The following is a 27,077-nucleotide window of genomic DNA, read 5'->3' on the forward strand; positions in this document are numbered from 1 at the left end:
AAAAAATCACTTTCAAATTTTCTAACTTTCTTGCTACTTCTAAATAGCATGTTTATACTGTGATTTCTTCATTTTTCAATTTTAAATATTATCAATTGACTTCTTTTTATGTAAGATGAGGATTGAGCTCTCTCACCTCTCTCTCTTATCCCCATCCTCCCAATATAAGTATATTTTAGGACTAGATCAATATTTAAGGTTTACCTAATATGGTTTACTGTGATTATATTTGCTTTCTTGTTCTTGAAATTAATAATTTCCTTGGTTCTACTTATTTATCAAAAAAATGTTTATTAACCCAAGTCCGTAGCTCACATTAAGGATTCACTCTCAATCTTGTACAGTTTATGGGTTTTGACAACTGCTTAATGCCATATATCTACCACTACAGTATCATACAAAATAGTTTTATTACTCTAAAAATCCCCTCTGCTCTGCCTATTTCATTCTTTTCTAGTGATCCCCTGGGAACCACTGATCTTTTTACTGTCTCTGTAATTTTGCCTTTTCCAGAATGTCAAATAGTCAGAATCATATAGTGTATAGACTTTTCAGACTGGCTTCTTTCACTTAGCGTTAATGCATTTAGGATTCCTTCATATCTTTTTTGTGGCTTGATTGTTCTTCTTTTTATTGCTGACTAGTATTCCATTGTATGAGTGCCACAGTTCATCTCTTCACCTATTGAATTTGCTGTGTCTTCTAGATGTCTCTCGCTAATTCAGTCCCAAACTCCACCAGAGCCATCATCCCTTCTCCGATATGTGTTGGCTGCCTACTAACTTGTTATCTGGTAGCTGCCTTCCCTGTCATCCTGGGAAGTCCTTTGGCCTAATTTCTGAGTTGGATTTTCTGTTTATTGGATTTCATGTCTTTTTTTTTTTCTTGGTTTATTCCCTCATTTTAAGGGAGTACATCCTCTAGTAACTTCCTTAGAAAGGATGCATGGGAGATAATTTACCAACAAATGTTGACATGTCTGCAAGTGTTTATTATACTCTTATAGATCAGACTTTTCTAGACTTAAGTCCTAAGAGGAAAGCTAGTTGTTTTACTGATGGCTTAGTATAAGCATGCTATTAAGAGGTTCCTGAATAGTTAACATTTCAACTTTTATATCTTTGGTCTAGGTTTTTTCTTTTCTTTTTTTCTTTTTTCTTTTCTTTTCTTTTCTTTTCTTTTCTTTTTTTTTTTTTTTTTTACTAGTTTGAAAACTATCTAATAGCCCCCACCTAATCCTGTTGTAAAATAGTTTACACTGGCCACACTTTGTTAATTGAACGTTAGAAATATTGACCTCTGTGCAGAGATCTATGTTCCATCATAAGAACGGTTATGTTCTCTTATTAATATTTCTCTCTCTGCTTTTGGATTGAAACAGTACAGAATAATTAGAGACTTTTTTGGCAAATAAAACAGTCAATAGTTGGAAAGGTATGTTTTAGTGAAGATTGTTTATAAACACACCTCTTACTGCCAAGAACTTAAAGTCTAATTAATGAGCATCGGCCTTTCCTCTTCTCTCACTTGCTTTCATTTTCTTTCATTTACACACACTCACACACTCCTTATTGTCTTGCTTTCCCTTTTCCTCTTTATTTCAGTCTGTACAAGTTTGTGTATAAAATTGGCTTCCCTTCTAGCTGTTTTGTCCCTGCGCTCCATCAAAAAATATTTTCTGCATCTCTAATTTCATCAAGATATGCCTGACTGAGAATGTCAAAACCACTGAGCAGAAGTGTTTAATCCAAAGTTGGCTCTGCCGGTGATGATCAGCTGAGGAAACAACCTCGAATTTTTTCTTAATTACTTGTTAGGACGTTAAGTTTTCACTTTATGGAATAGATCCACATCCTGCTTCTCATTCCCTGCTCTTTATTGTGCAGAGCCCTCCCACTGATTTCCAATAGAGAGAGCTCTCTGCACCCACGAAACACACATGGAAGGGAAAAGGGTACCTTGGCCATCTGTAGAAATAATAACTTCAATGGTTTTCCGTAAGCAGAGAGTCACTTGATTTGTTGGCCAGTCAGATTCTGGCCACCTTTATGTAATTCCATAAACTAGGGTTTGAGGTTGAACTGGTCACCAGCAAGCCCCAGAACAGCCCAGGGTGTAGCCAGGAGCAGAAGACTGCAGTTCCAGTCCCCGCTGAGCAGTCTGATGGCTGTATCAGATCAGGAAGGGCTGCTAATCTTTCCAAGCCTTTTATGGCATCATCTGTAAAATTGGGGTGATGCCATCAACCTTTTAGTCTGAAGGATACAAAAATAAAATGAGTGTATGTGAAGGCACTTTATAAATGATAAAGTGTCATGTGAATGTTACTTATCATCTGACCTTAGAGATAAGAATTAAAACGATATTATTTCTGTTGCAAGTTTTTTTTTTCCTTTTGGTTTAGTCCTCTTTAGATGAAGTATGCTTCATTGTTTAAACTATTTTATACGTATAAAATTTATGGAAAGAAGGATGCATAGTATAATTAGCAGGGAAGGAAGCTTATGTTTCTTTGGGATGAGAACCCCTGTGACTCACTTGTTGGCCCAATATAATACATTCATCATCACCTTTCATGAGGTTTACCCATGGGTTAAGAACGCATCATGCTCAAAGGACACACTTAGTGGATATTTGAGAACAGCAGTCAGGGAAGGCATGTGCTAGGAACTGGTCAGGTGGGCAACACAGACAACCATTGCTATGTTGGCCATGGTTGGAACAAGTGCTTTGGAGACACTGGTAGAACCAGAACAGAAAGTATTAGAATAGGTGCTCTTCCTCCTCTCCATTTCAGCTTGTTTGCCATTCCCTTCTCTGTACAATATTTATACAAGGCTCAGAGTCTGCATCTTCTCCCAATGGATATCTGGTGAGGAAGACCAGATCGCTGAGGAGCTGCAGATCGCTCGTGTATCATGCCTCATTTGATAAGGCATGACTTGCAGGACCCTTCCAAAAGGAAGAAGGCAAATCTTTATGGACCAAAGACATTGATTATTTTTTCACAGTTTGAAAGAAATCTGTGATGATCTGTTTTTTGCATCAACTTGGTTAAGCGATAGTAAGTACCCAGTCATTTAATCAAACACAAATCTAGATGGTGCTGGGAAGATATTTTGTGGATATAGTTAACATCTCTAATCAGTTTACTTTATGTAAAGTAGATTACCCTGGGTAATGTAGGTGGGTCCCATCCAGTCAGTCGAAGGTCTCCTGGAGAAGAAATTCTGCCTTCAGGATTATAACGTCAACTCTTGCCCAGGTTTCCAGTGTGCCAGCTTCCCTGGTGGATTTTGAATTTGTCAGTCCACAATCTTGTAAGCCAATTCCTTAAAATAAATCTGTCTATCTGTCTATCTCTCTTCTGTTTCTCTGGAGATCCCTGACTGATACAGCTTTTCTCTATCCAGAGATTACCTTTCCTTTGACTCTGTTATAACCCAACTCTCAGAAATCCAGGATGTCAAATGTTTTATTTTCACTAGGAAAATCACTGCATTACTAGGACCACAAACCATGTAAATTAATTCCAAATTATAATCCAACTCTGATCTTAGAATCTACCAAACTTTGATATAGCTTAAGTACATACTTTTTCAATTCTTATTGATTTTACCTCATCAAAAGCCAGAAGTTGAAAACATCTGTATTCTAATCCCATATCTACTTTAGTTCTCATAACTCTACAGTCTCTGGTTATTCTCCAAATGGTCTCCCCAATGAACACATGCTCATGAGCAAAGACTCTCAACGTACTGGCAAGGTGGCAGCTGTGTCAGGGTGCCGAGGCAATAGATCTCAAGTTGTAAGCATTATGTTGCAAAGAAGTAGTCTTTCCTTTGACACCAGACTTGAAAGGTAGCGATCTCATAATTCAGGGTTTCAAGATCAGTCAGAAGTAAAAAATTCTTCCGTTTAAAGAGTTATTTTTATTTGCAGGGCCAGTCCCAGAATCCTTTACATACATTCTAGGCCCTTGATCTCCATGAATCACAAATGTTATGAACCTCACCTCTGGCCATTCCCAGGCAGACGAGTCAGGATCTGGGTTCCGTGAGTCATTTATCACGGACTTCAGTTTTAAGCAGTTCCCAGTGGGATTACGTGTGAGCCTTTTCAATTGTCCGTGACTGTGTTCCGTATACACATATCGATCGCCCTCTCTAATTCCCAGACCTGGTGCCCTGCCCTTCTGTCTGGCTTGGGTGAAGCAGCATGGAGGCACCATGCTGGCCCCTGAGGGGTGGGGAAAGAACCTGGCGCCACTGAGCAGACGTCCCTTAATGGTAATCCTCCAGTGAGTCGGTGGCCTCCAAAGAGACCATGAGTGTGGCCTGTTGATGAGGAATGTAGTCATGGTCACACAAAAAAATCCCCAGTCTCTGCCTCAGGACCCCATGCATGGCCCATCATCCTTGCTGCAGAAAGAAACTGGACAGGACCTCCCCTTAGGAGCCTGTCAGCCCTCGTCACTAATCAGCCCAGGGGCTACTCAGAATGACTGGAGGCACTCACTTCCACCCCCCCGCCAATTGCACTGCCCGCTCTCAGCCCCTGCCACCTGGGGAGCGCCACACCAGGCCAGGGCAATCAAGCTTGGCTTCTGCATGGCCGTGCAAATCTCACCATCAGCCAGACTCCTAAAATATTTATATTTATACATGCAGGGCTCAGACTTTCTTTCTACCCTAACAGGTAAGGACTGAGTTTGGTTTGGAAAAGTTTGTTCATACCATGCAAGCAGACCTATCAGCAGCGGCTCACCTGGCCAGAAGGGCAGGGATCTCACCTACCAAAAGAGCTGAAAAGTTGGTCATTGTCATAATCCAGGCACTGAGGAAAATCATGTTAGTCTCGCCTTCCCTTTTATTCAGAGATTTGATTTCATTCATGCACAGGCAAAAGTCAAAATGCCTCTCCTGATGGATGCCCCTCTAGGGACTCATTGCTGGCACATTGAAGGGTGGGTGAGCACAATATATGTATTTATTTTCAAAGATAGCATGACATCTTACCATAGAGCTTTTGTGTCTACCCATTCTCTCGAAGGACTGTTAGAAAACTAGATGGTTGGCAAGAAAATCTAGAGAAAGGGAGGGTGGCAGGAAGGTCCATATTTTCAGCTAAGATGGATGGGTACATTCAAGCCTCAATTAGCAATTGTCCCCAAATATTCAGAAAATACCTTAGACTGGGGTTTTCTTTTCTTTTTTCTTTTCTATTCTTTTTTTTTTTTGACTGGAGTTTTCTGAGAGAAGATAGTGATAATTTGCCCATGTTAGTGATAGCTGTCCCCACAGAAAAAGTTCAGTTTATCTAAAAACTTAAGGTTTCACTAGCTTGTGCCTCTCATCAAATCGGCTTTGCATGCATGGGAATTATTTTAAGTACTCTTAAATGGTATCATTTCCTAGTTGCAAATTATTTGGGTGTATTTTGAAACTAATTAAAAGGAAAATGTCCTATTTTGTAAAGAGCAGCATTTCTACATTTAAAAAATCAGATGTTCTCAGTGGGGAGCAGGGTTTTATCTTTGTCTGTGTTGGCTATTGCTAAGTGCATCCCAGATTGAAAATCTAAATGAAATAACTACAAGGATTTACATGGGGGAAGTTTATATTGGAAAAGCAGGAGGGAGACACATATACATACATAATACATAGACGATTTATCTGTGATTTTAGAAAGCCTTTTCTTGTCACATTTTTTTTCTGTCTTGCTAGTTACTTGTTATTTCCCTGTGAGCATTACAAACACGGAGGGGTGCAGAGATGCCAGGCTCCATCATGGTGTCCAAAAATTGGCTTTGTACATATGCTAAATTAGAGACTGGCTGGCGGAAGCATTTCACAGATCCTGGATTGGCAGGGATTCCTCATGAAAGAAGACAGGGCCTCAAGCCCAAGGGACTCATTCTCCAGCCAGCAGTCATGCAACATGCTCCATCCAGCAATCCAAAATCCTTTTTAAAATAAATTCTGAATCTTCATCAGGAATCATGTCCAGCCCAGGTAACATAGCCCCCAAAAGTCTAGTCCCCTTTCCTGTTTCATGAGGAAGAGACTATATTGAATCTTGCATGGGCCAGAGCTGTGAGATTTATCACCAAAGGATCCAGATCATTTCAGTTGCCTCTAGCAGTGAATAGGCGCTACCCAGTGTTGAAGGAGGAAGGTAGGAATCTTATAGACAAACACCTTTCTGTTTTTGTCTTCCTTGGAAATAAACTGATGTGATGGTTCTGATGGAGGAAGAGTTAACGCAGCGGAGAAATGTATTAGACAGCCGGAGCAGATAAGTCCATGCCAAAAGGCTCCACCATCTGGGTCTTTCTCGCTTACTGTGTCAACCAGAAAATGCCTCTCTCACTTACAAGTAGCTGGTTGATAGCTTTAATGCTCCCAAGAGATATACTTTATTTTATGGACGACAATGAGTTTTAATTTAAAAAAACAGGTTTTTTTTTTTATAGTTCTTGTCATGGACCTTGGGTTCCTGCTTAATATTAGAGCTGAGTACAGGAGAGGAAGTAAGGAGATTTATTTTCTAAGCCAAGAAGTGCTTTGGACTTAAATGATGACATGTGACAAGTTAAGGAACAGTTCTAAGTGGGGACATTAACTCCAGGTACTTTACCTTTCCTGTCAGGGTCCAGTGAAGAATTAAGAGCTGAACTCGGTGACCCTAGTCCCAATCAAGGCCCTAATGTGAAAGCTGGATCAGAGCCTTGCAGCCTTTTGGGTTCTGCCAATCCTTCACTGACCTGAGAGCAAGCTCTGTAAGAGCAAAGACCCTTGTCTGCCCATAGCACACTCAGTAAGCATCACTGAGTATATTCAGTGGGTTATATCTTAGTTCGAGCTGCTATAACAAGTACCATAGACTAGGTGGCTTGAACAGCAAACATTTATTTCTCACGGTTCTGGGAACTCAGAAGTCCAAGATCAAGGGGTAAGACAGTTTGGTTCCTGGTAAGAGTCTATTTCCTAGTTCATAGATGTCTGTTTTCTTGACTTTTCCTCACATGACAGAGAGAAAGATAATCTCTCCTGGGTCTCTTCTTTTAAGGGCACGAATCCCATCCAAGGGATTCACCCTCATGACCTAATCACCTCCCAAAGGCTTTACCTCCAGATACCATCACATTGGAGGTTAGGGCTTCAATATACAGATTTGGGGGAGATACAAACATTCAGACCATAGGAGGTTGATTATCTCATCAGATGGCACCAGTGAGGCCAACATCTCAAGAGGTGGAGCAAGCTTTGCATCACAACCTGTAGAGCGTGGGAAAGTGCTTAAATAGGCATCGGAAGACTTGGGCCGTAGTCCTAGCTCTGCCCCCATCATGTTGAGTGACCTCCAATAATTTATTGATCACATTTTTTATCTCATTTATTTCTATTTCTTTTATCTCATTATTTCTAAAGTGACTGGGTAATTGCTGAGCTTTCTTCAGCCCCAATATTGTATGATTTAAGCCTTAGCCAACTATCTAAAAAATACATTCTCTGGATGATGAAAGATACCTACTAGGCTTATGTGGAAAAAGCCAGCATTGTTGGTAGAAAGAATTTCTCCAGGCACACAGCCTAAAGACTGTGACTCACAAGTACTATCTTGCTCTTTCCCTTAACCAGTGCTCTTTCAGTGGAGGTAGGCAGCAGAAAGGGAAAGAGTAGGCACAGATACACAGCATAAGTGGGGAGGCAGAATATGGCTCCAGACAGCACTGTAGTCTACAATGGAGTATTTAGAGCTAGCCAAGGACAAAGAGATGGACTTCGAGGCATTCAAGCAGTTGTGGATGCCCCTCGGGCCAGAAATATTGCAGAGGGGAGTCGTAAGTGAGCTTAGAGTTGTCCCAGATCACCTCTGAGGTCTGTGCAACTCAACTACCCTGTGACTCTGACAGTACCAAGCCCTGTCCCCTGCCATACAATGGTACCCCAAGAGACCTTGCCAAGGACTTAAAGTAGTCCAGGCACTGTTCACCTCAACAGGGTGGGGAGAGGAGGGAGGATGGAAAAGGGAGAAGTCACCTTTATTAACATATTTTCTAGTAGTACTTTTAAGGAATCATTCATTCCACTGTTCATGTTCATTTTCTTTGGTACGTTTATTTTGGTTCAAAAAGTTGCTGTCTCAAGACATAAATAAATACACATCAGAAAACAGTACAATTAAGACAGTAGATTAGAGTAATATATCAAACATTTTTAGCTGATTGAAAACAAAGCTGTAAGAACTGACTTGTCAAGGTACTGCTATCAAGAGTTTATCAACTTAGTTTTAACATCATATATCCAGTTCCCTCAGCAGTTGTAGTAAATGCAGTGGTGTGAAAAACAACACAGGCAATACTTGTGCACAGCATATCTGGTGTTGATGGCAAGTGTTAGACAAGTGTGGTTTCATTTGTTATTAACCGTGACTTAATAAAGTAATTGTACCGTGATCTCTTAGCTAACCTATAGTTCTTGGCTACCACAGCCCAATGCTTGTTGATTTCTGACTCTAAGAACTGGAAGTCTTTGGGGCATCTGACTGGCTCAGTCAGTAGAGCATGTAATTCTTGATCTCGGGGTTATAGTTTCAAGCCCCATGATGGGTGTAGAGATTACTTAAAAACAAATAAATAAACTTAAAAATAAAGAACTGGAAGCCTTTTGGTGTTCACCCACCTGAAGATATTCATGCAAGTGTATTAAGGCATGTAATGATTAAAATCATATACCTCAGTTACCGTAATGGAGTGAACTGTGCCTTCTCAAAAGCTACTTCCATATCCTAATCCCCAGAACCCATAAATGGAACCTTATTTGGGAAAAGAGTCCTTAAGATGTAGTTAGGTTATTGAGATAAGATCCTTCTTGATCATCCAATGTCAAGAGTCCTTTCAAGTGACACACAAAGAAGGTGACGTGGAGAGAGAGGCAGAGATGCAGCGACACACAGTGCAGCCAGCACAAGCTGGGAGCCGCCAGGAAGATTCTCCAGGGAGGGATACTGTCCTGTTGACACCTCCAGTTCAAATATCTGCTTTCAGAGCTGTGAGAGGGTAAACTCCTGTTGTTGGAAGCGACCAGAGTTTGTGGTAATTGGTTATGGCAGCCTTAGGAAACTAATACACTTCAGATGAGTATATTTCAAAGGATGGACATCATTAATTGGGAACTCTAATATCTCTTCTCCTATTAAACTCATAGTAGGTCTTACTGATAATAAAAAACAAAGAACACTGACTTACAACTTATTAGGGGCTCCTGGATGTCTCAGTTGGTTGAGCGTCCTGCTCTTGACTTTGGCTCAGGTCATGATCTCACAGTTGGTGGGTTTGAGCCCCACCTCAGGCTCTGCACTGACAGCATGGAGCCTGCTTGGGATTCTCTCACTCTCCTCTTTCTCTACCTCTCCTCTGCTCATGATGTGCTCTCTCTCTCAAAATAAATAATTTGGTTCAAAAAGTTGCTGTCTCAAGACATAAATAAATACACATCAGAAAACAGTACAATTAAGACAGTAGATTAGGGTAATATATCAAACATTTTTAGCTGATTGAAAACAAAGCTGTAAGAACTGACTTGACAAAAAAAAAACCCTATTAATAATATTACTAATTAGGAATATTAGATCTCTTTTGAGATAAACATTTTCGCTCACATAATAGCTGTCCATAAATTCCACCTTCTGAATGATCCACAGTTTTCTTAAGCTTTTTTAAAAATATTTTTAGTGTTGGAGCACCTGGGTGGCTCAGTTGGTTAAGTGGCCGACTTTGACTCAGGGCCTGATCTTGCAGTTTGTGGGTTCGAGCCCCACGTTGGACTCTGTGCTGACAGCTCAGAGCCTGGAGCCTGCTTCAGATTCTGTATCTCCCTCTCTCTCTGCCCCTCCTTCACTCCTGCTCGCTCTCTCTCTCTCTCTCTCTCAAAAGTAAAAATATTTTTAATGTTTATTTTTGAGAAAGTGTGAGTGGGGAAGGGGCAGAGAGACGGGTACAGAAGATCTATCAAGAGTCAGACGCTTAACTAACTGAGCCACCCAGGCGCCCCTTAAGATTTTTTGTAGAAAGAAACACCCCATTATCAGACAAAGGGGCTTCATTTTGATATTCCTCCATCCTGGAGAAACCTGTTTCTGTGTCAGACACATACTCTTCAATAACCTCTCCATTTTAAACTGTTCCAGGCTCATAGAGTAATAGTACTAATAAAATTCTGTTTTATTATACATTTATCAAATAGTCACCTATCTGGTCTTTTAGCCAGAATTCATTGGCCTTTTCTCAACAGCTATGTCTCAATACATCTTTTAACAACTATTCTCCAAAATAGACTTCATTTCAAATTTAGAATATGATGTTAATCAGTTTACCAGTTCACAATTGAGGATGAACAGTTTATATAGTGTTTGTGACAATATTGGATTTATTACCAAATGAGTGATTTTTTTAATAACAGCACATTGGTTTTTGCTTGTTTTTCACAATCCAGTTCAGTATCTGAGCAACTCTGCTTGATGATTCACTTCTGTTAGAAAAACTAGGAAAACATTCACCTTGTACTGGGTGTACTACCTATTTCTTCTTTCACATATTAAGATGATCTCTTGAAAGAACTTTAGACTCCACCGTTACCTTCAATTTCTTTTTCTTCTTATTTAAATACTTATTAGATACCTATACATGCTATCCAGGTAAAAGAAACCAACATTTGGAAGGGCCGTTTCAGTAGATGGTAGTAAGGACTGACTTTGCTTAGGTGTGAGCCAGTATGTTCAGATTTATATAAAAACCAAGAGGGGCACCTGGGTGGCTCAGTCAGTTAAGTGTCTGACTTCAGCTCAGGTCATGATATCACATCTCATGAGTTCAAGTCCCGCGTCAGGCTTTTGCTGATAGCTCAGAGCCTGGAGCCTGCTTCAGATTCTGTGTCTTTCCCTCTCTCTACCCCTCCCCCACTCACACCCTGTCTCTCTCTCTCCTCCAAAAACAAACATTAAAAAAAAAAAAAAAAAAAAAAAAACAAAAACTGAGAAATATCCTGGAAAGGAAGTTTATTGTCAGACAGAATTCTCCAGTCCTGAAGTTACTTTCTGAGGAGAACCCAAGATTCATCCCTTAAGTGGATAGAGCAAGGTGGCTGTTTACTCCTTATCACAATGAAAATTAGGAGTGTAATTATAGAAAGAAAGCAGAATATCAACAATGGCTCCATTTGATCACCAGTGGAGGTCAAGTAAATGTGAGATATGTCACCAAATCTATCAAAGAAAAGAGCTATGAGAGGGAAATTAAAAAATGAAAGAATTTCATTAAACAGTTTACATTTCTTTACTCCACCAGCTCCTATAGTTTAAAGGGAAAGGATTAAATAAGCCCCCAATGTTACATTGCATTAGAATCTTTGAGCTTCTGGGATGCCTGGGTGGCTCAGTCAGTTGAGCGTCTGACTTTGGCTCAGGTCATGATCTCATGGTTCATTGGTTCAAGCCCCATGTTAGGCTCTGTGCAGACAGCTCTAGAGCCTGGAGCCTGCTTGGGATTCTGTGTCTCCCTCTTCTGCCCTTCCCCTGCTCGTGTGCTCTCTCTCTCTCTCTCTCAAAAATAAACATTAATTTAAAAAAAATTTAGGCTCTTTGAGCTGCTACCGTAGCTACAAAATGGTCAGTCCAACTCCACAGTTCAGTGTTAGAAAGTCAGTATGATCTTTCACTAAACTGTGTCCTCAGATCAGCATTTATCAAAAAAAAGGAAGTGTTTTTAATTTTCCTCGTGCTCTTTGTTCAGTTGTTTCAGAATTTTGATGGTCAAGAGGCATTATCTATTGAAATCCTAAACAAACACATCTAAAATCAAATTAATCATCTATACACACACTCTCTCTCTCTCTCTCTCTTTCTCTCTCTCTCTCTCTCTCTTTCTCTCTCTCTCTCTCTCTTTCTCTCTCTCTCTTCAAAATTCCACCTGTCGTTTCTGCTGGGTCTCCTCCCTCCATCTTTGGAACATGCCTCCCAACTCAACACACACACACACACAGAGCAATGAGAAAGGAATTTTCCAGTACCGGGAGAAGGACAGCCAGTCAATGCCCAGGGCTTAGAGGCTGGGAAGCCAGACTTTGTAGCAGAGCCTATCTTTATTGTTATGTCTTCCCAGACAGTCTGCCAGCTGCATGTGCAGGTGATTATTCTCCTGTGTTAACATATAGGCTCAGCTACTGTAACAAAAAGACCCAAAGCTGCAGTGGCTCAAACCAAAAGAAGTTTATTTCTCTCTCACCTAACTGTTCAGAGGCAGGCAAGTGGTCCTGGTGGGTGGGCAGCCCTCTTCCTCCAGGCCATTGAGAGACCAAGTTGCTTCTGCCTTGTTGCTATGACACCTTAATCTATGAGGCTGAGACTCACTCCATACTGTGTTTGAGTTCCAGCCTATGAGATGGGAGAAGAGAAAGTAGAGGGCAGATGGCTTCCTTAAGGGATTAAACATTACATGCACCACTTCTGTTCCATTCACATCCTAGCTGTATATGGGGCTGGGACATGCAGGATTTAAGACATAAAACTCAAAGGAAGAGGCAAGAATGGAAGCTGGGGCCAGGAACAGTCTCTGCTACATCTGTACAGCCACCATGTGATGTCTGCCCTGTTGTATGTATATGTCACCTTGTGTTGCAATTTTTCATATTCTATTTTATTGCATTTTTTTTTTTTTTTTTACTTAAGTCATGTCTATACCCAGTGTGGGGCTCAGACTCATAATCCTGAGATCAAGAGTTGCATGCTCTTCCAGCTGAGCTAGCCAGGTACCCCAAGAAGGATGCATTTTAAAATACTTTTAGTTGTGGCAAAAAAAAAAAAATCACATAAAATATACCATTATAGCCATTTAAAGTGTACAACTCAGTAGTATTAAGTATATACATATGGTTGTACAACCAATCTCCAGAATGTTTCATCTTGCAAAACTAGTTTTAAGTCCTCAAAATCCCAGTGCTTTAATATCCATTAATGCTTCTTTAATCTAGTTTATAGATGGTAGGCATTATCTGTTCTTTTATTATGCATAATTATATATTAGAAGTATGTGTAAAGGCTCATAATAAATTTCAGCTAACTTTTTAAAAACTTATCGTTCTGTACAAAATGACAAAGATTGAAATCTTACATATTTAAAGCTACAGAATACTCAAAATATTAGATATTTTTCATTTTTCTACCATAAAATACATACTAAGCTGAGATGTTAACTGAGCAGTATGTTTTTACTTCTACCCAAAAGGAAGTAATAAAGTGTGTATTTCTATTATTTGAAAGAGGGGGTTCTCTTGAGGCAATTGACCAGAGGAGAGTTACGCAGAGAATGCTGAATGTCAAAGCCAGAAAGAAACTCAGAACTCATCTTGTCAGTTTAGAAACTGAGGCCCCATACACCTCCCACTTTTATCTCAGGAATGCCTCCATCTGTGGCGTATTTTCCATGGCAGATAAAAATGAGTTGCCAAAAGAATAATTCTGAATATATATAATGTTATTTAGCTTTGGGAGAAAGTAAAGACTGACCTTTATGAGATGTGGTAATTTTTCCCATATTATTATAAGTTACTAAACATATAACATTTTTTTTAATGTTTATTTTTTAGAGAGAGCATGTGTGTGTGCACAAGTGAGGGGAGGGGCAGAGAGCAAGGGAGACACAGAATCCAAAGCAGGCTCCAGGCTCTGAGCTGTCAGTATAGAGCCTGACATGGGGCTCGAACTCAAGAACAGTGAGATCATGCCCTGAGCTGAAGTCGGCCACTTAACTGACTGAGCCACCCGCGTGCCCCTAAACATATAACATTCTTTAAACCCCTTTGAAAAACTGAAAAATTGGTATTCACAATGGCTGGATTTAAGAACACTATAATGTAAGCCGTATTGTTAAGCAAATGGGTGAATATAAATTTAGTCTAACATCCTAGCAAACCAACACTTTTTACCAACCTTCTTAGGAGTTAAATGTTTGGCCGGCCAGCCAGCCAGATGTCATACCCTCACAGGCTGGGCATATCATCCAGATGAAGAGCAGTGGGACCAAATCTGTTTGCCAAATCTGTCCAGAGGAGGGCAACTCAGCAGTGAGAGGAAGTTGCATCTGTATCCATAGGCTTTCAGAGAGACAGCTATTAGAACTAGGAGTGTTAGAAGACCAAGCACTTAGGAAATACAGTAACCATCCTGAGACATTTATAGGACTGCCCCATGGCCATGCTTACACAAAAGCAGGGAAGTCACTTGCCAAGAGGACAGAAGGACATACTGCCCTGGACAGAGCTTCTTGGGGGTAACTTTGAAGACCCCTCCCAACTCTTTTTTTTTAACATTTTATTTATCTTTGAGAGACAGAGAGAGACAGTGTGAGCCAGGGAGGGGCACAAAGAGAGGGAGACAGACCCCTCCCAACTCTAAGACTGATTCTCTGTGATTCTTACTCTAGGACCTCAGTTACTGATCGTGTTTACAAAATAGAAGAAAGTATCTGTCATACTTAAGAATGTGGCACCTGCTTCTTACTGCAAGAACCTAACAGACATGGAAAAAAACAGCGTTGGTGTGTGTGTCGGTGTGTGTGCATGTGAGAGAGAGAGAGATAGATGGGGAGAGAGAAAGAGCATAGGCAGGGCAAGCAGATTTCCCCATCTGACTCTCTAGGTAATCTTCCCAGATAGGGCAGCTGTTCCGTGCCCACCCTACCCTAGGAACTCTGAGGGCTTCAACTCATGGTTGGACTTGAATGAGTTTATCTCCTCTACCTGGTTATGGAGACAAGACTAATATGCCTAAGATGACAGAGAAACCAGGGGACATTCTGGAGCTCTTTTTCCTCACAGTCTTCATTCTTTCATTTTCCTCCCTATCCCTTGCTCTCCTTTCTTTAAAATAAAAAAAAAAAAAAATTAACTCACTATCTGTATGTCACTGCCTTAATCACAACCACTTCCATTCAAAAATGCACACAACCTGGTGTTCGCTTCAGCAGCACATATACTAAAATTGGAACGATACAGAGAAGACTAGCAAGTCCCTGTATAAGGATGACACACAGATGTGTGAAGCACTCCCTATTTTTATGTCCTCAGTCCTGGCATGCCTCCGGAGCTGAAGGTCCACTCCAGTTCCTCCCATCAAGGCTGGGTGCCTCATGGCTACAAGGTTTCTCCTTCCTCTATGGTACTCTCTATACTTTTCCCCTCCTCCCAATCAAAGCTCTGGCATGGGAACAAAAAATGCATACAACCCGAAAAAAGATCAAAACCTCTTGCTCCATCCTGCCTTCTTAGGCAAACAGCACCAAAGTAGCATTTGTTGCCAAAATACATTAAATGTGGCTTGAAAAATCAGCTTATACACAGTCCAAATTTAAATCTTTAAAATCATCCTCTTCCCTAGACCAAAACAGCAACAGATGGGTAAAGGAAGAAACGGAATGTGGTCACATTTTATACCAGCAATATAGACCTTTTCAGATTGCAGTAAGTCATTTGCCATCCACAACCTGTGGTCTTCCATTCCTGCTGAGGCATGGATTCAAGATTCTGGGTTTGGGGTTTCTGAGTTGGAACAAAAACATTTAGCAGGTGGCTGTATATTTATTTTTTTTTAATCAGGCAGTGGTGAGTCTGGTACCCTGAAGACCACAGCACCCATAGGCAAGTAGACTCTAGATATTTAATATCTGATTTCATTCAAAATGAAAGTTCTAAGATTGGACAGGTAGACAGGCTGGCTCCCACTATCTGTGAGTAAATTTGGCCCCTTCGGGGATTCTCCTTAATGCCAGGAGACCAGCTCCCTGTGTTTTCTTTTCAGTTTGGCATTGCGGAACATAAGAACCACGAGACACACTCCCTGTTACCATTTGGGTATAGTCCTGGTATGAGGACACTGGGTTATCGAAAACAGGTCAAGCTAGTATGAGCTCAGAACCAACCCCAAGTGAGTGGGCACCAGGAAATGGGAGTTTAAATTTGAGGTCCTTTTTTAAAAAGTAGGTTTTGTATACACATTAAAATGAGCATGTATTTTTTTTTAAATCTAACATTTATTAACCATTTATATTACACCATTTTGAATCCTCACCAATCCCTGAGTCGGACATTATTATCATCCCCATTTTTCAGATGAGGAAACCGAGGCACAGTGAGGTTAAGGAACTGCCCAGTCCCTTACAGAGCCAGTTATTGGCACAGTTGGAACATAGATTTGCTGGATCCAGAGCTGGTTTAAAGGGAGACCGTGAGAGTTGGAATTTCATGGCCGGTCCTTTGGAGCCTAAATGAGCGTGTAATTTGACCTAGCATTTGCTCTTCTAGGATGTATCCTAAGGGAATATTCAGACAAGTGCTCTGAAATGAATGTTCTGGGATATTCGTTACAGCTTTGTGTGTAATCTTTTCAATATCAGGGCAAATGTCACCTCCTCAAAGAAGCTGTTTTGCTGCCCTACTCAAGTACCAATGCCCCCTAGCATGCTATCCTGGTACTAAATTCTGTTCTCTTGATAGCTCTTTCCACAGCCTGCAATTGTTTATTGGTTTACTCATTTATTAGTTGCTTTCCTAACTGGAATGTAAGTTCCATGTAGGCAGGGACCTGTTATCTCCATTACCTAAAATAGTACCTGGCACATAAACAGTATTCAGTAAATATGTGTTGGAAAAAATGAAAGCAGTAATAGCAAAACATTGGGGAAATTTAAACTCTGAGTCATTAGGGGATTGATTAGGTAAATTATGGTATATCTATGCAATAGAATACTGTGCAGTCATAACAAATGATTGTGGAGATTTTCTCCTTCATAGAGATGTACTCTGCCTATTATTGGGTGAAAAAAGCAGGGGAAGCATGTGTATTATGATCCCTGTACTGGTCAGGGCTCCTGGTAGCCAACCACAGAATCTACTCTATTAAGTTAGAGCAGAAAACAAAATAGTTTATTATAGGCTACTAGGTAAGTCACAGACCTATGCGATGCAAGGAGGGATTCCACAGACAGGGCCCAGGATTGGGACCGTGACACTTGAGTTCTGCATCACCTCCACTGCTGACTCTCTGTGCAGTCTCTGAAAAAGTTAACTCTTGTAACCTCCATGTTCTTCAGGCAAACATGGATAATAAAACCTGCCCTGTCTACCCCTCAGGACTGCTGTGAGAGCAAATGAGATGCAGGCCCTTTGAAAAGTTAAAAAATGCACTCCATCAGGTGGAGCTGGCTGGCTCAGTTAAGAGCATGTGACTCTTGACTTCGGGGTCATGAGTTTGAGCCCCACGTTGTGAATGGAGATTATTTTTTTAAGTAGATAAATAAATGGAAAAACCAATAGGGTATATAAAAAAAAAGAAAAGTTAAAAAAAGAACTGTGTAACATTTATATCACTATTCCAAAAGACAAGAAATAACAAGTGTTGGCAAAGATGTGGAGAAAGAAACTTTTGTGCACTGTTGGTAGGAATGTAAATTGGTACAGCCACTGTGGAAACCAGTAAAGAGGGTCCTCAAAAAAATTAAAAATAGAAATACCATATAATCCAATAATTCCACTAATAAATTTGGGTATTTACCCAAAGAAAACAAAAACACTTATTTGAAAAGATACATACATTTCTGTTTATTGCAGCATTATTTACAATATAGAAACATGGAAACAACCTAAGTGTCCATTGATAGATGAATAGATAAAGAAGATAAGTGTGTGCATATGTGTGTGTGTGTACACACACACACACACACATATACACAATTGAATATTACACAGCCATAAAAAAGATGAGATCATGACATTTGTGACATGGATGGCCCCAGATGGTATTATGTGCTAAGTTAAAGTCAGACTGAGGGGCGCCTGGGTGGCTCAGTCGGTTAAGTGTCCAACTTCAGCTCAGGTCACGATCTCACGGTCCGTGAGTTCGAGCCCCGCGTCGGGCTCTGGGCTGATGGCCCAGAGCCTGGAGCCTGCTTCCGGTTCTGTGTCTCCCTCTCTCTCTGCCCCTCCCCCGTTCATGCTCTGTCTCTCTCTGTCTCAAAAATAAATAAACGTTAAAAAAAATAATAATAAAATAAATAAATAAATAAATAAGTCAGACTGAGAAAGATAAATACCATATGACTTCACACATATGTGGAATCTGAAAAAAAATGAATAAATGAAAAGCAGAATCAGACCTGTAAATAGAACAAACTGATGGTTGCCAGAGGGAAGAGGAGTTGGGGATGGGCAAAATGGGTAAAGGGGAGTGGGAGATACAGGCTTCCAGTTCTGGAATGAATAAGTCACAGGAATAAAAGGCATAGCACAAGAAATACGGTCAATGATATTGTAATAGTGTATGGGTGACAGGTGGCAGCCACACTTGTGGTGATAATGTATAGAGAAGCTGAATCACTATGTTGTACACCTGAAACTAATGTAGCATTACGTGTCAACTATGCTAAAATCTGAAGAAAAAAAGTTTACATCCTTGCTATCCAGTGATTCTGAATGTGTGAATGTACATACTTCCTTCCAAAGCCATATTAGTCAGCACTAGGATGCCACTGGTCCTCTCCACTTACCAACGGCACATCACTCTAAGCATTAAATTGCACGTGGCAGTGACACGTGGCAGTGGTCTGGACAAGAAGTCTGATAATTTTGGCAGTTGTTTTTGCTAAGCTTGTCCTAAAATTGCTTTCCACGTGCCTTCAGCCACTCTCCCCGTGGGCTGACCTCCGCTTCAGGCCTGTCCTTTTCTCAAGGCTCACTAAGCTTGCCATCTGCAGGGAGCATGCAGTTCTCATCTCTGAGATCTGCACTGTCTAGCATCAAAGCTCAAAGTCTTCCCTAAGCAGCATCCCAAGGGCTAACCTCTGGAGCATTGGTGTTCAAAGTCACTGTCAACCAACACTTCATGCATGATTTGGGCAACTGACTAAGTATATATTGAAGGCTGGATTCAATAAGTTTTTAAATTTCCTTATTCTATTTTTTGCATATTTTTATATTTAAAAAAATGGTTCTCATTGCCCCCCTATCGTGTGGGAAAAACAGTATTGTGATATAACAGGGCATTTCAACAAGGTACTAACATTGTTAAGAAGGACTTTGATGTTCCTGAAACCAGGCATGTGTTGCAAGGTGGGATGATGTTCCCAGTTCCTGTATGTACGTCCAGAAGCTTTTCCTGGCAGAGCTTTTAGCCCCTGAGACTTTCATCTTCATCTAGCACGAAGGATACAATTTGATCCTGACGCATGGAGTATAGAAGCTGCGGAACGTCCACACAATCTGTTATGCTAAATCACACCTGGTGTCTGCACAGAGAAGGCTCTGGCAAGCTTCCTCGCCGCTGGGACCGAGGCCTCTGACTCTGACGCCAAAACATGGCAGTGTTGCAAGGAGCCTTCTGAGAGCCTGGCTCGCCGGCATGGTAAATTAACCTGCTTGTTCTCACGTTAAATACTTTATGAAAATTTACTGGGTGATAAAAGAGGGAAGAAAACCCAAGTGGCTCCACACTGAGCCTGCCTGGCACCGGTGAAGGAATGAAGCTGCTGAGAAACTCCACGTGAAGAGCTGGCAAGAAGCAAGGTGGACAACACAATGAAAATGAAGTGTGGTGTGGGCCACTGCATTGTTTTAGTAGTATTTTCTCAAGGAAGACATTGAATCGTAGGAGAGCTGGTGTTGGTACGCTAGGTAAGAGGACCCTGGGCTCTGCCACTTTCTCCTTGGGACCCATTTTCAGAGGAATTATGGCATGCCCCCATAGACCGCAAAGAGAAACCTCCTCCCGTGTGGCTCAGTCCTTGAGAAGGGCCCTTTGCTGTAACCAAACCATGTTCTCAAAGGGCAGAATGTGCCTGTTTAAAAATAAAATGTTCTAATGGCCATTATCATCCTCCATTCTTCAATTTTCCACATTAGATTCTTCTTCTCTTTTCCTTGTTGATTTTAGAACAAAAATAAGATGATGAAGAGTAGAATGGAGAAGTTCTACTCCCTAAAATACCTAAAAATTTGGGGGCATGTGGCTGGCTCGGTTGGTGAAGCATATCACTCTTGAACTCGGGGTTGTGAGTTCGAGCCCTACATTGGGTGTAGAGATTACTTAAAAATAAATCTAAGGGGTGGCTGGGTGGCTCAGTCAGTTAAGTGTCTGACTCTTGATTTTGGCTCAGGTCACCATCTCGTGGTTCTTGGGTTCAGGCCTCATGTTGGGCTCTGCGCTGACAGCATGGAGTCTGCTTTGGATCCTCTGTCTCCCTCTCTCCCTGCCCCTCCCCCGCTCGTTCATTCTCTCCCTGTCTCTCAAAATAAATAAAATTTAAATAAATAAATCTTAAAAATAATATTAAAATAAAATACCTGTAAATTTGCCACCTAAAAGAAACAAAGCCTTTTTAACTATCACTTTCTTTGGGAAACAATTAGGAAGCAAGACAAACAACAACAATGAACCATGAAAATGAAATGATTAGTTACTATAAAATGAAGTGTGACTATGTATTTGAAGAACAGAAATCAAAATCCACAAAGATGGAACAAGCTGATAATACTAGGCAGGGGATTTTAAAATTCCTTTTCATTTTAAAGCCGCACCGACATTGAAAGGAGTTTGTGAGAATAATGGTCCGGTTTAGCATGCGGCAAGAAATATTTCCTTGTGTTTGATTTCTGCCATCACAGAGCTTATCTAGTTACCTGATTTCTTCATTCATGGCTGCCAGGAAGACTAATTAACACTACGGAAGCTAAAGAATCCTATTTGCTCTGCCACAGAGTAAAGCTTCTTCCCCCAAAATGTGAAGCCAAGGCCTTGCACCTGCTGAAATTCCCATTAGTTTGGTTTGTTGAATTGCAAGGCTGTTTGTGCCTTATCATTAGACATTTATACTCTATCTGTAAGCTTTTATAACCTCCTACTTATGGAGACAAGATTCTTTGTGTCAGCACCTTAGAGAAGTGTTGCTGAAGCAGTTGGCACACAGACAGGAATTTCCCAGCAGCACCATCGGCATGGCGGAGCTCCTGTACAACCTACCTTAGTGCAGCCTCGCAGACAAGTGGGCTCCATTCACCTCCAAAATTGGTGACGGGCAGGAAAACAGATGTTTTCCCACGTAGAAGTGAAGCTTTCACTTTTTAAGAAAACTCATTCTTAATACTTAGAGGACAGTTTGGATTAGTTATACTAGAAGTGTATCTCAGGTGGGCTTGTAACCTGAAGGAAGTCATCAGCCAAAACAGTTGTGAGCATCACAGTAAAACTGCTCCGGCCTGGACAGGTGACATGGCTGTTACCTGATGTATCTGAAACCCTGGCAGGGCCGCCTCATTACATCATGAACCAATCACTCTCGACTTACCCTTAAAAAAGAATGAAAGGCCCGCAGACCCTGCCCCAGGTGGGTGGGTGGTCGGTCCATGGCACCTGTGGCAAATGGCAGTGTTTTCGTCCTTATAATGCAGAAAGGTAGGTGCAGAGTCCTTTGATGACTTGGTTCCTTTTCGCTTGTTTGCTTTCATTCTCCCACGCAGACTGCAACCCAGCAGGAGGGCTTTTAAACCCAAACAGTTAATTACCTTCTCTAACCCAGAGAAGTGGGGAAACACAAATCCAGCGAGTTGAGAGGGAGAGGGCAGCTTTGCTTGGGGCTGTGTTTTACACCAGGTGGGAAGGGAGCCACCTTCGCCATCCACAGGGCAGAGGGAGACCAATTAGAAGGCAAAAGGGAGGGAGGCAGGCCTCATTCCCACTCCTTGTGTACTTTACATTTCCTTTTCAGACAAGAAAATGCACTGTACTGCACCTGCACTGCACTCTTCAGATCAGAGGCCTGTGTAAACACACCCACCCCAAAGACAAAATTGAGTAGCTTCAGGACTAGAGGCCCTCTGGAGATAAAAGCATGTGCTTCACGCTCAGGAGATGGAGACATAGCCCGTGGGCAGAGCAGGCTCGGGCAGGGAGCTTCTCTACGGAACACTCAGGGGGCGGCGGGGGTGGACCTTCCCCCAGTCCAGGCCTAAGCACTAGCAGCTTCCGCTATGGAGAGTGTTTTCTCAACTGAACTCCAAGTCTTGTTCCACCACCCCCAACACCCTTGCCTCCCTCAAAGGGGGACCAAATACAAGGACTTAGCCCTTGTATTCCTAAATTGGGGCTCACCCCTGCCCACCTGGGAATCTCTGGTCTTTCTGTCCATCTCCTGGTGCCAGCCCCTTCCCTACCTAACCTCATACGTACTGACCATCTGCCTCTGTATTCGCTCACTGTTCCTGCCTCTGCCTTCTGCCCTTTCCTGGCTCTCTGCTGGGTGCTGCCCTCTCCTCAGCACCTAATGAGATCCCCAACTTCCCTGCCCCCTGTCTGAGCCTGAAGCTCCCCCTCCTGCCTCTAATCCTTTCTAAGTCCTGTTGTCTGTTCCACTGACTTTAACTGTTTTACTTCTCATTCTGTGGGTCTTTCATTGCCACAACTAGATGACACCTTCCTCTGTTGATTTATATATCAATATAAAGTTATTTATATACCTTTCCCTATCCCTCCACACCTGTTCCCAGCACCCAGCACAGTAGATAGCATTTGATTGATCCCTCTCCTACTGGTTAAAAAGTTTTAAATGTACCAGACCAGAGACATCAGATAGAATCTGGGGATAGTATTCAGGAAATTTTCTTTTCAGAATCACAAACGATCTTAAAGAAGAGGACAAATCCTATCAGTTATCTAAATGTTTTCAAGTATCTAGATGTTTGGCCTTAAGTACATAAAACACCTAACGAGTGATGATGTCGTTCAGATTTCCTCTGGATCCTTTGCATCACGTAGACATGGGTAGTGGCCCCCTTAGGAGAAAGCATGTCGAAGCACCCTGTTCCTCTACTCACAGATTGTCCTGCCTAGAGCCAGTCTCATGGCTCCTGGTGCCTCTGCTGCCCTGCTAGAAAACAGAAATTATGACACTGCCCCTCTGAGGCTGTGAGACCAAGTGATGAGTGAGAACAACGAAAATAGTAAGAGTGGGAAGACTCCACAGCTCCACAGACAAATCTGAGCATGGCAGTTGTTATTCACAAGGAGAAAGGCAACACATGCCTTTAGTAGGTAAATTGTCTTTTTTAAAAGTTGTGTGCAGGGTCGCCTGGGGGGCTCAGTCAGTTGGGCATCCGACTTTGGCTCAGGTCATGATCTCACAGTTTCTGAGTTTGAGCCCTGTGTTGGGCTCTATGCTGACGGCTCAGAGCCTGGAGCCTGCCTCGGATTCTGGGTCTCCCTCTCTCTCTGCCCCTCCCCTGCTAGTGTTCTGTCTCTCGAAAATAAATAAATGTAAAAAAAATCTTTTTTTTAAAGTTGTGTGCAAAGTGTACCTCAAAGCCACACTACCAGGGGTGCCTGGGTGGCTTAGTCCATTGGGCATCCGACTCCTGATTTCTGCTCAGGTCACGATCTCACGGTTTGAGTTTGAGCCCCACATCAGGCTCTGTTCTGACAGCATGCTTGGGATTCTCTCTTCCTTCCTCTCTCTCTGCGCCTCTCCCACTCATGCTCTCTCTCTCAAAATAAATAAATAAACATTTTTTTTGAAAGATCATAGGGGTGCCTGGGTGGCTTAGTTAAGCATCTGACTTCAGCTCAGGTCATGATCTCATGGTTTGTAGGTTCAAGCCCTACATCAGGCTTTCTGCTGTCAGCACAGAGCCCACTTTGGGTGGGAGCTCTCTGTCCCTCCCCCGCTCACTGACTCTCTTTCTCAAAAAGAAATAAACATCTTTAATTAATTAATTTTTTAAAAGACCATAACAAGTGTTGGTAAGGATATAGAGCAATTGGAACCTTCATATACTTCTGATTGGAATGTAAATTGACACAGCCACTTTGGAAATAGTTACTAGTTCCTCAGAAGATTAGACATAGATAGAGTTGCCTTATAATCCAGTAGTTCTCCTATCTCCTAGGCATGTACCCAAGAGAAATGAAAACAGATAACCACACAAAAACTTGTACATGAATGTTCATAGCAGCATTTCTCCTAATAGCCAAAAGCCAAAACCAAATGTTCATTAACTGATAATAGATACATTCTAAGTGGTATATCCATACAATGGAATATTATTTGGCAATAAGGAAGTACTGATACATGCTACAATATGATGAACCTTGAAACATTGTACTAGGCAAGGAAACTAGTCTCAAAAGATCACATATTGCATGATTCCATTCACATAAAATGCCCAGAATAAGCAAATCTACAGAGAAACAAGGTAGATTCATGGTTGCCTAGAGCTGGGAAGGTTGGGGGAATCTGGGAGTAACTGCTGAAGAGTATGGAGTTTCTTTTTGGGATGATAAAAAAAAATTTTTTTTAGTTTATTTGTATTTATTTTGAGAGACAGCAAGCAGGGGAGGGACAGAGAGATAGGGAAAGACAATCTCAAGCAGGCTCCACACTGTCAGCACAGAGCCTGACTCAGGGCTCAGACTCACAAACCATGAGATCATGACCTGAGCTGAAGTTGGACGCTCAACCAAGTAAGCAACCCAGGCACCCCAATGATTCAATTCTATACATTACATTACTCAGTGCTTATCAAAATGGACTCTTTCTTGATCCCCTTTATCTGGCTTCACCATCCACCTCCCTTCAGGCAACCACCAGTTTGTTCTCTGTATTTAAGAGTCTGCTTTTTCCAACCGACACATGACAAAATGCTCAACATCACTCATCGTCAGGGAAATACAAATCAAAACCACACTGAGATACCACCTCACACCTGTCAGAATGGCTAACATTAACATAGACAACAACAGATGTTTACGAGGATGCGGAGAAAGAGGATCTCTTTTGCACTGCTGGTGGGAATGCAAACTGGTGCAGCCACTCTGGAAAACAGTATGGAGGTTCCTCAAAAAATTAAAAATAGAACTACCCTACGACCCATCAATTGCACTACTAGGTATTTATCCAAGGGATACAGGTATGCTGTTTGGAAGGGGCACATGCACCCCAATGTTTATAGCAGCACTACCGACAATAGCCAAAGTATAGAAAGAGCCCATATGTCCATCGGTGGATGAATGGGTAAAGAAGATGTGGTATATATACACAATGGAGTACTACTTGGCAATCAAAAAAATAAAAATAAAATCTGGCCATTTGCAACTATGTGGATGGAACTAGGGGGTATTATGCTAAGTGAAATTAGTCTGTCAGAGAAAGACAAATATCATGTGACTTCACTCATGAGGACTGTAGGACACAGAACAGATTAACACAAGGGAAGGGAAGCAAAAATAATATAAAGACAGAAGGACAAAACATAAGAGACCCTTAAATATGGAGAACAAACAGAGGGTACTGGAGGGGTTGTGGGAGAGGGGATGGTCTAAATGGGTAAGGGGCATTAAGGAATCTACTGAAATCATTGTTGCACTATATGTTAACTAACTTGGATGTAAAATTTTAAAAGTAATAAAATAATAAATAATAAAGTAGTTAAAAAAAGTCTGCTTTTTGTCTCTCTTTTTGTTAATTTGTTTCTTAACTTCTACATACGAGTGAAATCATATAGTATAAGTCATTAACTAGTTTTTAACATTTTATTGTGGAAATAGTCTAATACAGATGGTCTCCAACTTATGATGGTTCGATTTAGGATTTTTCTACTTTACAATGGTGCAAAAGTAATACACCTTCAGTAGCAACTGCACTTTAAATTTTGAATTTGGATCTTCCCTGTGCCAGCAATAGGCAGTAAGATCCTCTGTCATGGGAGTGCCTGAGTGGCTCAGTCAGTTAATTGTCCCTCCAACTTTGGCTCAGGTCATGATCTCACGGTTGGTGAGTTTAAACCCTGCATCGGGCTGTCTGCTGTCAGCCAGGAGCCTGCTTCAGCTCCTCTGTCTCCCTCTCTCTCTACCTCTCCCCAGCTCATGCTCTCTCTCTCTCTCAAAGATAAACATTAAGAAAGAAAAAAGATCCTCTTTCATAATACTGGGCAGCAGCAGGGTGCCTCAGCTCCATCAGCTACATGAGCCCAGGTAAACAACCAATAAATACACTGACCACCATTTGTACCATACAACCACTGTTAGGTGTTCCCTGGTGGTCTAGTGGTTAGGATTTGGCACTCTCTCCCACACAACCACTGTTTTTCACTTTCAGTACAATATTCAATAAATTAGATGAGGGGCACCTGGGGGTTCAGTCAGTTAAGTGTCCAACTCTTGGTTTCAGCCCAGGTCATGATCTCGTGGTTCATGAGTTTGAGCCCTTCATCGGGCTCCATGCTGGCAGCACAAGCCTGCTTGGGATTCTCTGTCTCTCCCTCTCTCTCTGCCCCTCTCCCTCATGCACGCATGCATTCTCTCTTAAAGTAAATAAACTTCGTTCGTTCTTTGAATTTTGACAAACGTGTAGGCCTGTATGACTTAAAGCCATTGTTTTAATATTTTAAAAAACATTTTTAATTGTTCAGAGACCTTCAAAATAACGTGGGTCTCAAACTCATGACCCTGAAATGAAGAACTTCATATTCTACCAACTAAGCCAGTCAGGCGCCCCTCCTAAACTTGTGTTTTAATGCATCTTTCATAATTAACACATCAGAGACTTTGCTCTACCAAAATCTATATTTTCAGAATAAACAGAGTGCCTACAATTGTAATAATCTGTGGGATAAGTCAATGAGTGAAAAATTTTTCACTTTTTTTATTGTGGTAGTAGTATACATAACAAAATTTACCATCTTAACCATTTTTAAGTGTACTATTCAGTTGTTACTGATGCATTCACATTGTTGTGCAACCATTACCACCATCCATCCCTATAACTCTTTTCATCTTGTAAAACTGAAACCCTGTACTCATTAAAACTAACTCCCATTCCCTCCTCCCCCCAGCACCTGGCAACCATTATTCTATTTTCTGACTACTCTAAGTACCTCATTTAAGTGGAATCACATAGTAGTTGTCTTTCTGTGACTGGCTTATCTCACTTACCCTAATGTCCTCAAGGTTCATCCATATTGTAGCATATGTCAGAATTTCCC

At 41.4% G+C, this 27,077-nt stretch overlaps 1 protein-coding gene and 1 non-coding gene across 10 annotated transcripts in view; both read left to right on the forward strand.

Annotated features, from left to right (window-relative positions):
• The window catches only part of CLYBL (citramalyl-CoA lyase), a 260,370-nt gene that overhangs the window by 180,678 nt on the left and 52,615 nt on the right, over positions 1 to 27,077 (forward strand). The gene's annotated exons all lie outside the window — the stretch shown is intronic.
• LOC122202483 lies at positions 15,010 to 15,115 on the forward strand. The gene has a single exon (XR_006194691.1). It is a non-coding gene; the product is annotated as a U6 spliceosomal RNA (small nuclear RNA).

Source organism: Panthera leo, chromosome A1 (assembly GCF_018350215.1).
Source record: "Panthera leo isolate Ple1 chromosome A1, P.leo_Ple1_pat1.1, whole genome shotgun sequence".
NCBI lineage: Eukaryota > Metazoa > Chordata > Mammalia > Carnivora > Felidae > Panthera > Panthera leo.